Source organism: Prionailurus bengalensis, chromosome B1 (assembly GCF_016509475.1).
Source record: "Prionailurus bengalensis isolate Pbe53 chromosome B1, Fcat_Pben_1.1_paternal_pri, whole genome shotgun sequence".
In the NCBI taxonomy this organism is placed as follows: Eukaryota; Metazoa; Chordata; class Mammalia; order Carnivora; family Felidae; genus Prionailurus; species Prionailurus bengalensis.
Window position 1 is genome coordinate 201,800,414 of NC_057344.1, and position 16,903 is coordinate 201,817,316.

The 16,903-nt window shown below is 56.2% G+C and overlaps 1 protein-coding gene across 2 annotated transcripts in view; it reads right to left on the reverse strand.

The window, feature by feature from the left end:
• Positions 1-16,903, reverse strand: part of PPP2R2C (protein phosphatase 2 regulatory subunit Bgamma) — a 137,845-nt gene that overhangs the window by 103,347 nt on the left and 17,595 nt on the right. The window lies entirely within an intron of this gene.

Genomic DNA, 16,903 nt, shown 5'->3' on the forward strand with positions numbered 1-16,903 from the left:
TCCCCTGTCGTTTTAAAGCTGTGAGCTCCCTGAGCCAGGCTGCGGACACAGGTCATTCTGGTTCCAAATCCAGAATGTCTCCCCTGCCCTACAATGACCCCACCCGGGGGGCGGCCCACTTTTTCTGCAAAGACCCAAGACAGGAGACATTTCAGACTTTGCGGGCCACGCTGTCCCTGACACAACTTCTCAGCTCTGCTGTAACAGGAAAGCAGCCACGCACAATCCCGAAACAAACAGGTGTGGGCTGCTTTCCACCCACCAACAGGGGTTAGTCCAGATTCGGTCCCTGGGCCCCAGCTTACCAATCGCTCACACGGACTCCAAGGCAGAGGTGACAATGGGGTCACAAACGCCCGAGCTGTCCTTGGGAAACTTGACCCACACACGTGCTGTGGCCCAAATGATGCTGGAAAACTTCTCAGTGAACATTTAGAAATTTGCAAGATGTGGGGCGCCTGGGTGGCTCCGTCGGTTAAGCGTCCGACTCTCGATTTCGGCTCACGTCCTGACCTTGCGGTTTGTGGGATGGAGCCCTGCCTCAGGCTCTGTGCCGACAGCACAGAGCCTGCTTGGGATTCTCTCTCTCCTCTCTCTCTGCCCCTCCCCTGCTCGTGTTCTCTCTTTCTCTCTCTCTCTCTAAAAATAAATACACATTAAAAAAGAAAAAGGAGATTTGCAAGATTTGACCTGCAAACCGGAATTTCTGATTTCTTCTCAGAAACTGTGAGAGCTGGCCACTCTAGAGTCCCCCACGGCCAGGCTCAGCAGCACGCCACACCGTGTCTCTTTATACATGCCGTCCTTTGCTCGCTGCCCGACCTGCCTGGCGTCTTTGGGCATCCACGTTTCATGGTCACCAAAGTGAAGGACAAGGCTCTTGTTCCATTTCCCCCAAAAAAGCTGGTAAAGTGCTAGATGAACGTGGCCACCAAGACGCAGATCTGGAACTGCTCAAAGGGAAACCACATCTGTGGCTTAAGCCTTCCTTCTGTCCTGCTGGCAACAGGGGATCTGAGACATACGGGCTGGAAAGGCCTCTTGGGGCCATCTGGCCCAAGCCCTGTCTTTCAAAGATGGGGAACGACAGCCCAGAGAGGAGCTTGGCTTGACCAAAGCCGGGGAAGCCCCTGGACCAGAGCTTTCATCGAATGTCCCTTCACCCTTCACTTGGCCATCATAAACCCGCCAGGACCCCTTCTTCAAAGCTGAACTCCATCGAGACAAAGAGAGAAAGCAGAGGGAGTCGTGTGTCTTGCCATCTGTCTGCTGTGTTTACTGAAATGTACTTGTAAAGTCTCATAAACATGCCAGGAACTTGGTGCACAAAGAAAGGCATGGCAACTTCCTGCAGAAATGACAGGTGGTGTCACTCAGCCGTGTGAGCGAGTCTTCGTTGCCACCTCCGCGGTCTGTTCTCCCCTACCTTAGCTCATCAAATCGTCACAACTCTGGGCCGAGATAAAGCACCCCCACTTCTGCGGGAGTGAGCTGCTGACTCCTGGCTCTGTAAGGAGCTTTTCTCACTGTTAACAGATCTAAGCACCCTTGCAAGGGGGGATGGGGTGGGGGATGGAAATATCTTGGCTAATTTCCCTCCTTTTGGTCTGAACCAATCCCCGAGCGGCGTTCCTGTTGGCTTGAGTGCAGTTCTACTGGGTCTTTCTGGAAGGCAAAGAGAAGTATGCTTCTGCCAGAGCCCTCGCCAAACCTCTCCTTTCTGTCCTGTCTCATCCCACGCGCCTGGACCAACAGTCCTGGTCACGGCCCTGCTACAGCATCTAGTCTAGCCTGAGCTGAACCCCGCTTGCCATCCGACACTCAGTTCTGCTGCGACCGTGGCTTTTGCAAAGCAGAGTGGGTCATACGTGATTCTCAAACACGAGGATGATGTTAGAAGATGGGAAAGTCAGGTTGGCTCAGGCACGATTTTTCTCGGTGTATTAATGTATTGTGCCAGCCAGTGCAAGAAGCTGAAGACAAAAAACAGTAACAGCTCAATGCAGAAAGCTGCCAAGAAGACGGCACAGGAAACCAGGCCCGTTCACTCGCTTCTTCTTGGCCCAGTCTGGAAGTTGTTTGATGCACAACTCCTTCTTCTGTACATGGGACTTGTCTCCCTTTGCACATCAAACAACCTTAACTTTTTTTTTTTTTTTTGCAAGAGAAAAATTATATAATTGCTGGGATATTTATTTGTTAGGAATTTAACATGTTGTTTGTTTTTTTTTAACTGTGCTAGATTTTTAGAGGTTTGTTACTACATTTGTTAGTGTTCTGGTCCAACTCGGCCTAGGTTTCCATTGCTCTGCTCCCAGCCTTATTCTCTCCATCAGCCTGGTGTTAGCATGTGATTTTCCCGGTTGAGAGATTTCTCAGGAACGTATATATTCTGCTCGAGCAGAGACACCCACGCTTATCTTTACAGTTGCTTTTTATTTTTGGCCTGATCTGCTGGTTTTCCACTTATAGTAGAGGGCCAGTTTTTAAAGAAAAATGTTAAGTTTTTAAAAAAAAAAATTTTTTTTAATGTTTATTTATTTTTGAAAGAGAAAGACAGACCATGACCGGGGGAGAGGAGAGAGAGAATGAGACACAGAATCCGAAGCAGGCGCCAGGCTCTGAGCTGTCAGCACAGAGCCCGACGTGGGGCTCGAACCCATGAACCGTGAGACCGTGACCTGAGTCGGGCACTCAACCGACTGAGCCCCCCAGGTGCCCCAAGAAAAACATTAAGTTAATAACACCACGAATGGCACAGAGGTGGTCCCTGACCCACTATCGTTTACGGGGTTGAAAAGTGACATAGCATGGACACAGCGAAAACAGAGGGACAAGATCAATTACGGGACCTCAGAACACACAGGACAGAAAAATGACATCCGGACAAAGGATCCTCTCACACGGAATCCCTGAACAGCACTAGGGATGTGGGAAGGAAGAACTCAGTCGACGATGTTTGTTACTATTATTGCCATACCTATTTATAGAAAAAGCAAGAATGAAATAAATAAATAGGATGTTTCCCCTCCGAAACCAGGCAGAAGGGCCCATCGTGACATTCATTAGCAACAGCAAAAGCACTTCAAATAAATTTGCTTTTCCATTAACCCTGCATAAGCGCTGGTTTCCCAGTATCAGCAGAAATTACTAATTAGTCTGAAGCTCAGAAAGATAAAGAATTAGATTTATTACGAATGCAGGATGTGCGCCCGTGTAGAGATGACGGGCGCTGTAGCCTGTGACGTGCACTGATTTACGGCACCACATTCACACTGTGCTGCTTTTCCGGTTTCTAATGCTCTAAACGAGATATGGATTAAGAGGAAAATTAGAAACCTAACTTTGGCATGGTTCAAAATAGTTCATTTCCATCCCAGAAGAGCAGAGATGAAATTTTCTTCTAAATTAGGGAGGCGTTGGGGTGCCTGGGTGGCTCAGTCAGGTAAGTGTCTGACCTCGGCTCAAGTCACGATCTCACGGGTCGTGGGTTCAAGCCCCGTGTCGGGGTCTGTGCTGACCGCTTGGAGCCTGGAGCCTGCTTCGGATGCTGTGTCTCCCTCTCTCCCTGCCCCTCCCCCACTCACACTCTGTCTCCGTCTCTGTCAAAAATAAATAACCATTTAAAAATTTTTAAAAATAATACATAAATAAATTAGGGAGGCGGATGTGGGCTAAGGGATGCTTCTGGTCACAGCCTCACAGCCAGGCCCTGGGACCAGCCCTCTCCCTCTGCCCGGAAAGCCTGCAGGTCTCCCGACTGCCCTCCAGCTTTTGGGCTCCCCCGCCTCATCCCCCCTTCCCTTCAGATCCGGAGAGATCTTTCTACATTAAAACTCTGACTCCATCACACTCCAGCTTAAATACTTTGGTTGGATGGCTATAGCTCCAGGGTCAAGTCCAAACGCAGTGGCACATGGTCTGAAAATCCCTGCTAGCCCCATCCATACTCCAGCCCCATCTTGGCCAGCTTGAGCCTAAGCCATACACTACTATGTATCGTTCTTCATGCACACCGTGCTATTTCACATTCTTTAGGGGCCAACGCCTCCACCCAGCCTGCCCTCTGCTTTCACTTCATTGCCTGGAAAACTCTGCTAATCTCTTAAGACCAGCTCAAGGAACCCTGTGCCACATTCCCCATCCCTCCATCACCACATAGAGGTCAGCTCTCACAGTCCCTGTGGCTCCCTCCGTCCCAGAATTCATCCAAATGACACCATAGCTGTCTCTTTGTCCAACTGTCTCCCCCTCCAAACTGCTTCCCCAGGGCATGACTGTCATGACCTAGCCTTCTCTAGGTCCTCAGAGCCTATCATGGGGTCAACCAACAACTGGAAAGCAACCCACATTGGATGGGTAGATAGATGGAGTAGTGGACATATGCTTCACACATTCATTTTCTGGGAAGTCCTCAGAAAAGGGTATCTATCTACCTTCAGAGCCTCATGCCTGAACAATCAGTCCTATATCTTGGCAAGCTCAAGGCAGAATTCCAATCCCATGCACAGGTAAAGCAGAAATAGAGAAACCCAAAGTCCTATCAGATCCTGTCCCCCTGGGCCAAGGATTCGCAGGGTGGGTATAGAGAAACAGACCAGCAACTTCCTAAGGGAGGCCCAAGCCCCTGGACACTATGGCACTGACCAGAGATAGCCTGGTTTTCAGCAGTGGGGAAACGGGCCGGATTTTAAATGCCCAACTTTTGTAAAGCCCACTGTGATCCGGGAGGCCCAGCCAATGGGGAGGCCTAAGGTAAAGAACCCAGGTGCCCCCCTCCCCCCGCCCGTGGTGCTGTCCGCAGTGCTGTCCGTGGTGCTGACTTCCAGCCTCTGCTTCCCCTATGGCCTCAGCACCTCCCTCCCCATCTGCCATCGCCTCAGAGCCGCCTGGCAGGGCTGATGGCCACTGCCTGGGTCCTGTCTCATCGTATTTCCCCTGAACACCCTTTTGAATAAGTATTCAGCTCCTTTGCTGCCCTGTATTAGGTTGGGTCCAGAAATGGACTTGGAGGCAAGGGTCTGAGCAGAAGTGATGACAGAGTGCTCCCAGGAAAAAAGCAGAAAGAGTGTGGGGAGAGAGACCAGGACAGAAAGGAGGCCAAGAGGGCAGTGAGGCCAAGAGAAAACACAAGGAGGGCAACTTGGCTCAGCGCTGAGGGGAGCTCTGGGGACAGGGCAGGTCACCCCAGGGGGTTGTGATCAGGAGTGAGGGGCCAGAGCCACCTGCCAGCCCCCACTGCCCCACAGAGGCACAGATGTCCAGGAACTTTGAGCCCCCCCCCCACCAGGGCACTGGCAAGGGGGGCTCCAGCAGCAGAGGGAGATCCACATGCTGGTTCCTGGAAGAGAAGGCACTTCCAGGGTCCTTACATAAGAAAACAGTACAGGACCCTGAAGGGATATGGCAGACCCCCTCCCTCAGTCTCCTCACTTGAAGCCCCTCTCCTCACTAATGCCACAGTGGCCCTTCTCAACCCAACTCTGGTCTCTCCTTCCTCAGCTCAAAGCCCTTCCCAGCCCCATAGCCTGCAGGGAAAATCCAGCCTCCCCAGCCTTCCCCACAAGGCCTCCACAACCTGCAGCCCCCACCCCCGACTCCCACCCTGTTTTACAATCCTGCCTTACCGAATGGCCTGCAGTGTCCCCACGCATGCCTTCCCTCCACCTGGCCTGTGCTCTGCTGTGACCTCCTCCTGAAAGCCCCCCAGGCTTGTCCACCTGGCTAAGGACTCAGGCGTCACCCTCTGCAGCTGGTTTACCATTCAGCACACCCGCATCCCTGCCCCTTGCCCTCGCCTAGACCTCGTTCCTTGGCCTGGGCCTCTGCTGCCCTCATAACTGTCCCCGTGAGGAGCAGAGGAACCTCGGAGGTGAACCGGGTAAGTGACAAAGGGGTGGTGTTTGAAGGAGAGGGCGTGGCCCCCACACGCATGTGAGCTGACGCTCCACCTGGCACCATGTGTCTCTGCACAAACACCCAGCACCTGCATCTCGTGTCTTCATTGCCCTGTTCCACACCCCACAAGCCATGGCAGAAGCCACCTGGCCACCTGGGTCAGACCAAGCACACAGCCCATGGGAGTCAAACGTCGACTGTGGGTGGGAGAAGCCAGTTGGCCAAGACGACCACCTCACTCTCCAATTCATCCTGCTCCTCGAGTGGCTGAGCTCGGGCTGTCACATTCTGATGTGACTCAGAAAGCTGTGACATGTGGCGTCCTGGCTCGCAATGAAACTGCCAGCGGCCTGGGCGGCCCCAGGGCGAGGAAGCCACCAGACTGTCCAGCGTGCCGTCTCCCACATCCATCCCCAGCACCTGGCCAGCTACTCGCAGCCATCTGCCCCACAGGCAGAAGGCCCACACTCCCCTCTGAGCCTCAGGCTGCAGATGATTCTCCTGCCTGGGGAGAGGATCAGCCCCTGCCTGCTCTCGGCAGGGAGGTGGGCAAGTGGGCAGAGGCCCGGGCTCAGGACCAACCCACTTGGACACTCTGAAACTCACACGGGGAAGCAAAACCTGCCCTCAGCCACCTGCTCCGGCCCCTGGGGCCACCAACCCATCATCGAGATGCTCTACAGACCATCCAGTTCTGCTTCCGGGCAAACAGCATGGTGCCAGGGGCTGGGGAGAGTACACAGCGATGCTGCTGCTGACCATGGTGATAATCAGAGGCACCAAGACAAATAGCACTTTCTGTGTCCCAGGTACTAAGTGTTCTATATTAATTAACTCATTTAAGCTTCCAGTAACCTTTAAGGCACGAGTACCATTTTATCATCCCTGTTTGACAGATGAAGAAATCTAGGCACAGAGTGGTTAAGCAACTCGCCCCAAGCCACACAGCCGGTAGGTATTGAGCTGTGAATGCATGGAGTGGCTGCTGGCTGTGAAGCTGCCCATAATGAGTTCCTGGGCCCCCAGAATTCACCCAAGGGAGACCCTGTATTTTTCCTACCACAGCAGTGGAAACCAAAGCCCAGGGAACTTGCATGATTTGCCTGGGGCCACCCAGAGGACCTGACCTTGAGTCTGCTGGACTCCAAAACCCATGTCCTGAGTCACTACACTTGGCCACCTCCCCGTGGGGTTACCACCATCCACCACCCATTCCTGCACTTTATGGGAAATCTTCTTTTCCACCCTCAGCCTCATGGAGAACAAAGTCCTGCAGTGGCCCCAATTTTTTAAGCTTCCAGAAGAGATGAGGCCCCTTCCCTCTCTCCTCGGCCCTGTTCTGGTAAGGATCCCGGCCGGCCAGCCCGCCCAGCAGCCCCCTGGCAGGACTAACTCTGCACACACGTCAGCCTGATCAACCTTAATACACGATCAGCATCATCTCTCAGAAGTGACTCTGGCTTCTCCTTCTCCCAATGATTTTATTAGGAAGGTTTTTATAGGCAATGGGTATCTCATGACACACACAGGGTGCCCTCCAGCCCAAACCCTCTGTTCTGGATGTCCGATACTGCTGCAGGAAGCAGTCCAGACTGTCATGCAACAGCCCAAGGACACCCTGGGACCTGGGGGGCGTCAGGCACTCTGAGAGGAGCCAGCTTACGCCTGCATGAGTCACTCCCTATTTATGGACATTTCCCGTAAGTCACTGACGCAGCATTCAGCTAGATGATGGCGAACCCCAGCAGCCTGGAAAGGACACGAGCTAAGAATCAGGAAGCCCCGGGTTCAAATTCCACCCCACCGCTTCCTGGCTGTGTGGCCTTCACCAGAGTCTTGACCACTCTGGGCCTCCTGCTCCTGCTCTGTATGATCACAACGGCAACGTCGGGCTTACGGGGCTGCAGAGAGGCTCCGGAAGATGCTGGGTGCTCAGTAAATGTATGCCCTCCCCATTCCACCCCCGGGTGTCCTTGCAGACCATCTGGTCCAAGGGCTGCGAACAGATGGCTTCTGGGTGCATCTTATCCGGCTGCCTCGTTTGGCCCACGCAAGGCTTGCGAGCAGTGTGATAAGGCCAGCGTTGAGCCAGCCCAGCAGCATAAACAACCACCCAGGTCACAGATTTGGGCTGCCTGCAGCCCTTTGGCCATGATCGAGGAAAGAACTGACAGATCAGGAAAATTATAGCCCAGAACCAAGTAACGGACAAAGTCTGACAGCACAGATGGCTACCGAATGCTCAACATAGGCTAGAGACAGTCTCCCCAGGTACAGAAACCAGACCGATAAGGCACAGGCCCTGACACTTATTACCGGAGGTCTGTGTCTGCAGAGGCCAGGGAGGACCAGGGGGCGGGGGGCAGTCGCTGTGACAGCCAATGTCCACAACCATTTTTTTTTAATTTTTTAACGTTTATTTATTATTTTTGAGACAGAGAGAGACAGAGCATGAGCAGGGGAGGGGCAGAGAGAGGGGAAGACACAGAATCTGAAGCAGGCTCCAGGCTCCGAGCCGTCAGCACAGAGCCCGACGCGGGGCTCGAACCCACGAACTGTGAGATCATGACCTGAGCCGAAGTTGGACGCTCAACCGACTGAGACACCCAGAGGCCCCACCACAACCATTGTCTTACTCGGTCGGTCCTCCTAACAACACCTGAGCCTGGTTGCTACTCCCCCCATTTTATAGATGAGAAGACTGAGGCTTACGGAGGTCACATAACTTGCCCCAGGTCCCCTGGGTCGTAAGCAGGGAAAGCAGGACTATTGGGAATTCTGCTCCTTCCAAGGGTTCTCACAGGTGTGGTCTCCCCCAAGGGTCTCAAAGTCACCACGCTCCTTCTCTCCACCTCTCCCCGCCCCACTGCTTCAAAGACAGCGATTCTGCATTTCAGAGGCTACTAAGAGTGGAGGGACTTCGTTTCTGAATTTCTTCGAACATAAGAATGCTTTACAGGGAAGATGGACAGACCTGCAGTGTCCCCACGTTTCCACGTGATGACTAGCTGGGCAGGTGGTTTTGCACTCTGCAGTTTTTACTGGGATGTATCATCCCGCATAGATCAGAGAAACATCCAGGGATCACTTCGGGGAGGCACCTTCCCATCCATCGCCCTGCGGCATTAGAAACCTCCCCTCAAGCCCTTTCTGGGTGACTCCTGGCCAGCTCCATGCACCAGCTAAGAATATTCCAGGCTCTTGCGTTCACTGCCCAGGTAAGACATGACATGCTGGGATCATTTGCACATCCGTACCAGCAACCGTGCATTTAATTAATCCAACTGGAACCAATTTAGGGGAAGTTAATTAACTAAGTTTGCAAAAGGACAGACTGTCAGAGGGAGCCAGCTTTCTCTCTGCGAACCAAACATCCAAAGAAGCAGCGAGGTGACTGTTCTCATCTTACACAAAAGCAATGCTTCATAAATAGGCTGGTGAGATGGTAAAATTTAAATTTTAACAAAAGAGGAATTCTAAACGCGTAACTTTCAGCAATCCAAGGGGCTCAAGAGGCGTTTCTGAGCACCAAGGCTCCAGCCTGCACCACACGCACATTCTCACGCCAATGTGATGCTCCAGGGGGAAGCGAGAAGATGCCCCCCCACCCTCAGCGCCCATGCGTCCCAGCACCTGAAGTAGGAAGCCAAGATCTCTGCCCCCGAGTGGCCATGTGGCCTCAAGCCCACCCGAGGGGACTCACTCGTCTGGCTGCTGTCCAAGGACCACACCCTGACCCTGAGAGCTGGCTTTTCTAGGGCCAGGGTCCCCTGGGCACATTACCGAACCCTGCTGGGCCTCAGCTTCCTCACCTGTAAAGTCAGTGACAATGGCAGTGACAACCTGCCGTATGGGGTCACGTTAAAGATTAAGGGCGAAAGCTCAGACAGTACCAGATCCACAGGCAGTGCCCAGAAAATATCAGTTATTATCCTGAGGCTCCAGAACTCAGAGGTCTCCCTGCAGCATCTCGAACATCCCCCTCCGCCACTCCCCACCCCACTCCCACCAAGCACAGCCTGACTTGGAAGAGGACAGGAAGGTTAGTTCTCCAGTCCCACCCACCCTTGAGACCCATCCCCCCACCGTGTGGTCTCAACCCACCCCTCCCACCCCCCCCCCCCCCCCCCGCCGTGTGGTCTCAACCCACCCCCACTGCCAGGCCAGGCAACGGGCATTGCACCTGGGTTTGAGTTCCAGCCCTGCCTCCTCCCAGGCGTGGGCAAAGATCACGGTGCCTCCCCAAGTTTCCTCATCTGCAAAATGGAAACTAATCCCGTCTGCCCCGCAGGACTGGTGTAAGCATCAACGAAAAGTATACAAGCAGGAAAGGCCACCGCATGCTGAAACGCGCTGTGCGCACACAGGGGCTCGCGGGAGCTGACGAGTCTCACCACCCTGGATGCTTCTGCAGGTCTCCCGGGGGCCTCCCTGCCTCCCTGCCCTTGTCCGCAGGCCATCTGGCCCCGTGGCCTTGGAAACACCAAAGTCATCTGCACAGCACTCCTGACCCACGGCCCACCTTCTCCCCGCTCCTCACGAGCCATCTCTCAGGCAAGCAGAGCAGGCGCCCATGTCCCCATTAATCAGATGAGAAAAGCGAGGCTCAGGGGGTTATGCAATCCGTGTCAGCGTGTTCACGGAGCAAAGGGTTCTGCCTGTACAATGCAAACCAGCTAGACGGAGCGATGAGGGATGAACGAGGGCCTGACTGGCACTGAGGCCACGTCCCGAAAACTTCCAGAAGCTGTGGCGGCTGCAGCCTCGACCTGCTGGAGGAAAGAGCAGCCCGAGGGCCAGGTCTGGAGGCCCCTGTGGAGCCCTCGTTGGTCTCCCGTGAAGAAGCCTTGGGGGCTTGGGGGGCTGTGCTGGTGGCTCACACTGGCCACGGAGGACAGCACGGAGGGGAACGGCCTCCCTCGGGCCTGGGACTCCCAGCCCGAGACCCACGAGGTGCAGAGGAAGGCCCGGCAGAGGCCCTCACACCCTCCAGCCCGGGAGCCTCAGCCAAGGCAACTCCCAACACACGAGTGAGTGCCGAGGGAGCTTCCCACTCTCCGTTTCCATGGGGATCCCCTTGAAATAACCCCATCACAGGCTGCTGTTCCTTCCTGCGGAGGAAGTGCTCAGGAGAAATGTGATGGAGGGAGGCAGGCTCTCACCCGCACCCGGACGCCACGGGAATCTCGAGGCCCAGGGCCCGGCCCCAGCCACCCACCCGCCCACTCACTCAGCGCAGACGGCGGAGGTGACCAGGGCCCGGGGGCACACTTAGCCTTTACTCCTTGCACCCACGAGAGCAACACCATGTCCTTGGAGAGCGAACCATGGGGAGGGAATTGCCAACGGCATCTAGAACAACATCCGTCTGCCTCCCTTCAGGAGGGCCCAGGTTTGCAGGGACACGGCCTGGGTTCGAATCCAGGGTCTGTCGTCCCAGCGTGATCTGGACAAGCCCCTCGCTCAGAGCCTCCGTTTTCTCCAGAGGCTCCGGTAAAAGCAGATACAGGTGCACCTGCAGCTCGGAAATCACCGCCCCCCTCCCCCTGCAGCGGGAGCGCGTTGGTCTGATAATCCTAAAGTATTACAGAAAAGTTCTTCGGTTCATTCAGTCAGAGGATTTTGAGCCCCTGCTGGGGGCAGGGAGAGCGGAGGGTTCCCGTGCAGCCCCGTGGGGAGCACCAGCCTTCACAACGTGCAGTTGGCCAATGAGAAGAGCACCCGGCCAGTGAGAACAGGACGTCCCACAAACAGGGGCCCCACAAACAGGTGCCGGGCACTTTCTCTGCCATGTGGTCCTCACAGCCACCCTCCGACTTTGAGAGCCGTTGCCCCTGCTTTGCTGATGGGGACACTGAGGCCACTAGAGGTCACGTGGAGAAGGTGGCACGACAGCCCGCTCTGGGACCTCCCTGCCCTCCCCGGATCAGCCCACCCCACCAGCCTCCAAGCTGTAGCTGGAGGTTGGCATGGGACCCAACCTGACCGTCGGGAGAGGCCCCCCAAGCCTATGCTGCATATGTCGCTGTCCCCTCCATCTGGCTCACCCTTCACTAGTCCCAGGGTCCACTCGTCCCTCACGTCACCATGGCTCCTAAGACTCGGCGACAACCCCTAGCCAGAACCACCAGGGCCAAGGCTCTGCTGATGTGGGAGGTGGGGAAGCTGGGGCCCAGGAAGCCAAGAGACCTTCCCCAGGGCCTCAGCCAGGAACGCCCGGAGCAGGGCCAAAGACGGGAACTGTCCTCTGTTACCTGGCAGTCCCCTCCACCCCAGAAGAACAAAGGAAGCATACAAGCCATCGGCTGTAACCCCAGAGGGACGAGCTACAGTAAGTAAGGTGCCTGCATGAAGTTAAATGAGATCCTGGTTAGTGGGCTTGGGGGGCAGTGCTGACCCCAGCAGGCAACCGAAATGTCCCTGCCGATGGCACTTCCGGCAGAGAGCCCCTCGAAGCCCCACAGTCAGCCTCGGTAACCAACAGCCAAGCCCATCCCCTAAGATCAGGCCTGTGGGACTCACCAGGCAGAGTGAGTGCACCCACGGGCAGGGCCTGGGTTCACTCTGCTCAGTGCTTTCCCACCTGGGTGGCACAGAGGTGGCCTCGAGACTGTTTCTTTTCTTTTTTTTAATGTTTATTACTTTATTTTTAGAAAGAGACTGAGTGCGAGTGGGGGAGGGGCAGAGAGAAAGAGAGACAGAACTCCCCAGCACGGCGTGGGGCTCGCTCCCACAAACCGTGAGATCATGACCTGAGCCTGTATCAAGAGTCAGACGCTTAACCGACTGAGCCATTCAGGTGCCCTCCGTGGCTGTTTCTAAAGGAAAGGCTTTGTCAAGGGTAGAAAGGCACAGAGCCCAGTGCTGGCGAGGTGTGGGGAAGCAGGCACCACACACGTGAGTGCGTTCGTCAAGATATACAGCACGGGTGTTCATTCACAGCATCACGCAAAACAGGGTGCAAATCGAAAAGACACCACCTGGTCTATCTACCGATGGTGGCTTTAATCAATGGTGCTCCAGCCCGACAGGAGATCTCTGCGGCCATTAGGGACAACGGGCACAACTCCACGGGCCCGTGCAGAAAGAACTGTATCTCGTCCGATCGTCCAGTGCCTCCTCCGTGGGCCCCCTCCCGGGCTCTGTGGGGTCGGACATCCACCCCCACGCACAGCAGGGCGTGCTGCACGAAACAGACAGGAGAGTCATGTATATATCCAGCAGGGATGCGGCTCTCTAAGTCCCAGGACACCAAGTCACCTGGGCAGCCCACAGTCTCCCTCACCCCAGCAGTCCCTGCTTGGCCCCCACCCGGCCGGCGAGTGCCTGCTCTCAGGGGCCAGAATCTTCTCTTCTTTCACCAGAAGCCAAATGCTGGTGAGCTACGACTTCCAGGGAAACAGCAAGTCTTGAGTGCAGGAATGGGGTCGGGGTGGGGGAGGAAGAGAGGGGGTTGGGGAGCACAGAGCCCAGAAAAGAGGCTAATCCCAACCTCCTGAGAGAACTGCCTCGTCTGCTTTTTGTAGGATTCCCTCCTAATTCTCGTTCACCCGAGTTCCCTGTCCTAGATAGCTTCAGGGGTGGAGTTTCCAGCAGCAGTAAAATTAGCTCTGGGAGACACCAGAGTGGTGGAAATAGCATGTATAGCCAGGCAAGGCGGGGTTGAACCCCCAAGTCCACTACCCCGCTGGCTGTGCAATCCCGGGCAGGGAGCCTGACCTCTCTGAACCTTGGTTTTCTCATCTACGGGGGGCAGCGGGGAGGGAGTCCCAGCAGCACCTGCAGGCAAGGACCCAAGGACCGTGGCTGGTGCCTCTGGCCAGTCTCCGGCAACTATTCCACAGACACGGGTTCCCTTCGCCTGCCATCAACACCCCCATTGTCAAGCTGAACACGGGGTCTGTCGCTCACTTTATTGGGTGAATGGCTACCCAGCTCTTCATCTGGGTCAGAGAAATATCAAGCAGCAGCCCAGCCGTACTCTCGAGGTTTGCCAAGTGCTTGAAGGAAAATGCCAGATGACCGGCACAGTGGGTCAGCTCGGGGGATTCCGGCCCTGCAGCGCCTGCTCAAAGCATCCTGGCCAACAATGAAGGGAGGCCCATGGGGGAGCGGGCCAACGAAGGTGCCCATCCCAGAGCCCCCGGGGGTGCAGGGAGGTCTGCACAGACTGTGGGTGGGCTGGGTTTGGCATCTGCGGTCCTGGATACAAATCCCAGCCCACCCACGTAGGAGCTGTGAAGCCCCACCTCCATTTCTTTGCCTGTCAACTGGCGATGAGGACAATTCCACACCCACAAGGAGTCCTGAGCCGGCCCGTCTCTGCCTCCTCCTCAGTGCTGCCCACTCCCTGCTCACCCTTTAGAATCATCTTCCCTTCTCCTGTTCCTTCTTAGATCCTAGAACTTGCTCAGAACTGTCTCTCCTGTCTCCCCCAAACCCATCTGGATGCCTACACACAGCGAGCCTTGAGAAATACATACTGAATGACTTCACTTCTTCCTGGAAGCCCTCCCTGACCTCCCACCACCCAGGCCCTCCTCTGGGAAAGTCAGCCCCTAGACTGCTCCCTGCCACCTTCCCAGCACTGACTCCCCGTCCCTCTGGACCCTTCTGGGCACTCCTCGGAACCCGGACCTCGTCAGTCACATCAACGGCCGTAGTCCCCCTCCCAGCAAAGCACCCGACGCATAGTATGTGCTCAGTAAACTGCAGGCCAAAGACTCTCACCACACCTCACCTAAATTCTCTCCAACACCTGAGTCTCTTTCTCAGCAGGGCGGAGCTTTCCTCTCGTGGCTCTTTCCTCTCCCAAACATCCCACACCCCCCAGCCACATCCAGCTTCTTATCCTGACGGTTTCCACCTGCCCTGTCTCCCGGAGCCTGTATTTCTGCGCTCCCGACAACAGACAGAGCAGTGATGGCTGCTTTGGTCCTCCTCTGAGGACGGCCCTGGAGAAGGGCCCCGGGTGATAAACCCAGGGGAGCCTGTTTTATGGAGGAGGTGCTCCACTGTGGATGGTTTTTATAGCTGCCTATTTACAAAGCCGAGGCAGAATTACTTCTCAGCCGCCTCCCTACCACCCATAGGGCCTGGTTTGGGGGGGGGGGCGCGGCCGGGGGGGGGGTACCCCCCACCCTCCTCTTCTCCTTTGTGTTCTCTGTACTCAGTACCCTTCCCCTTGCTCCTCCCCCTCTGAGGGACTGGCTGGGGTGTCTGGGGGCCCAGTAAACGGTCCTGCCCTAAGCTGAAGCCCCTCCCCCCAGAGGGAGGGGGAGGGGGAGGGAGAAGGGGAGAATCCGATATGCCGGGAAAGGCAGACTCCTGAGAAAGGCCGGTAGGAGGTAGGATGGGGTGTCTCCAGAACCCAGAAATGACCTCACCCGCGCCCTCACCCCCACCCTAGGTCTGGCACCTGTGTCACAACTTATCCCAAACCCACAAAGGAGAGCACCCTCTCCCCGCCCCCAGAGTGCCTGAACAGGGTGGGGAGGGCACAGAGGACCCTCCCAGGAAGGAAGGCTGGGGGGCGGTCAGGGCCTCCCGACAGCCTGGACAGGAGACAGGAGGGACCGGGTCCCACTCCGCTGTGCCGTTCCTTCCTTAGACGAACAAATGGGTCCGGCCACCTCCTGCCGGCCTGGGGGCCATGTGTCCCTTCAGAATGACCTTGTACATCCCTCTCAGACCCCGAATGTGTAAGACTGGAGTTTAGCTGGCAGGGTACGGTACATCTAGCTCACTTCCTAGCCCCTGCCCCCCCGTAATGGGACCCCACTCCTGGGGCCCGGGCCTCACAGCTGCACGTGCTGCTGCCCTGGGCAGCGCCCTTCCTTCGGGGGACACACGGGCATTTGTGCCCTCGAGACAGCCTTCACTCCACACGTGAGGAAACTGAGGCCCAGGGAGGCCTTGTGGCTTCCACAGGGTCACACAGCCAGTCACCAGGAGAGCCTGTGTCTGCAGGGGGTCTCCAAGCCCACCGCCATCCCGTCACCACACCACACAGCCGCTTACAAAGATATAGCTACGGCGACCCCAGCCCCCAGGTTTTCAGCCACTGCCCCAGTTTATCACCTGCTGTCCCACTGTCCCCATATGGACACACCTGTAGTCGGCCAAGTGTCCCAGTTTGGTTTTTTTTTAACTGGGTCACCCACAGGGAAGATGCCATCGGTGAGGTCTATACTTGGGGTTCACACGGGGTTCACAGGGTTGACCCTGGGGCTTCCCGGCCTCACTCCAAACACTTCAAGTCTGGGACTCGGGGCATCAAGTACTTAGTCCTTCGCACAAAGCCCGTGTGGGTCCTTGGGGCCAGCCCTGTGCTGCTGGCTGTCCCCAGCTCAGCTCTCTCCTGGAGATACATTCGCCCTCTGGCCCAGCACAGATGGGGACCCTCCCGGGAATACCACGGGGGCGCCGCAGGGGACCTCAGGGCTGGGCTCCCACTGCCTGGACAGGCTGCTCCCTTCCCTGGCTCCTTCGTCTGGCCACACTGCAGGATGCCCTTCAGCTGGTTGAAGGGCAGGGCCGGGATCGGGGTGGGTCAGAGCCAAGGGTCAAGGCCTGCAGAGCCAGGGAAACAGCACCTTTTCCTGAGATGCTGACATGCGTGGGCAGGCTGGGTGGCTCCCTCCCTGTGAGGTCTCCCCCGCTCAGCAGAAGAGGAGCGTCTGGCAGGACCTTTCCGAGTATCAGGTACACCGAATGCGGGGCTCAGTCCAGCCTCGAAGAGACCTCGAGAAGACATTCACCTTGGCCCCAGTTTAGCTGAAGGTACAGGAGCACCAGGAGAGGCTGGGGCAGGCCAACCGCACACAGGGGAGTGAACGCAAAGGAAGGCTAGCCCCAGGGTGACTGGAGTCCCTCAAGGTGCCCTTTGCTGCAGATAAAAGCACCAGGGACAATGCATGGGGGAGGGGCCCTAAGGCGGGAAGCATGGCATCAGGGACCCTCCCAGGCCCTCCCCCCAGGCTGGGGGAGGTCTTACCTCCTGGGC